This window comes from Bombus impatiens, unplaced genomic scaffold, assembly GCF_000188095.3.
Source record: "Bombus impatiens unplaced genomic scaffold, BIMP_2.2 scf_0177, whole genome shotgun sequence".
Lineage (NCBI taxonomy): Eukaryota > Metazoa > Arthropoda > Insecta > Hymenoptera > Apidae > Bombus > Bombus impatiens.
Window position 1 is genome coordinate 14,434 of NT_176596.1, and position 978 is coordinate 15,411.

Here is a 978-nt window from a genome sequence, read left to right on the forward strand (position 1 = left end):
AACTGAATTACCCTTATTATCTTAACGGAAATCAGGGGATCGATCGACTCGTGGTGTTGATTATTATAATCGTAACGGGAATTTACGACTCCCGTTGACGTCTCTTCTCGCGATTGCGTCTCCTCGCGAGTGGTCAAAAATACATACGTCATTGCGAATTATTCAGTTTTTGATACATTAATCAATCATCCACGTTCGAAAAATTCGGAAGAGTTAGTATGAATAATAAATAAGTTGAGTGCGTGTTCTTCATTCGTTTATAGTCGACACTACTTTAACTTTAACAATTAGCACCGAGAGCTTCGTTCGACTCGCCGCTACTCTTCGCATCACGTTCCGCGCTAGGTTCATATTTATTCTCTTGCACAAGTTACTACTTGCACTGATGGTTACTACGATACAGCGACGACGAGCGGTTTGACAGGGAGCAGTGTTGACACAGTGCAAACCTTCTGATGTGCGCTGCCTAAAGCAGCAAAGGACGAGTGCAACGCGCTTCGAACTGTCCATATATGCCGAAAAACAGCGGAGGTTCGTTGAATCGAATTTTTGGCCCCGAACGTTAAAAAGAAGTAAAATTGCATCGGTTTTGACAGAGAGCAGTGTTGACACAGTGCGAACCTTCTCTTCGAACTTTTTCTGTTTTTTTGTACGTGGAGAAATCCTCATGGACACTCCGATGCTGCAGCGGACGCGTAGCAGCAGAGTAGTGTCGGACTCCTACCGACTAAAACTCCACGATGACTATCCTACGAGTGCGACGGGGGTGCTCCAGGAACCTCAATGAATTAACTTCTGTTGTGCCCTTTTCTCGAGTCCTCTTGTTCGAGCCAGTCCTAGTATCTTCCGTCTATTGAGCTGGCGTTGGGGGGGTCCTTGCCCCTAGCGCTGCGCTCCTGCAGGTGTGTTCCGTTGGGACGGCGGTGGTGCTGTTCTAGGTCGCCTGACTGCCATCCTTCTCCATCGTCTTATCCTGCA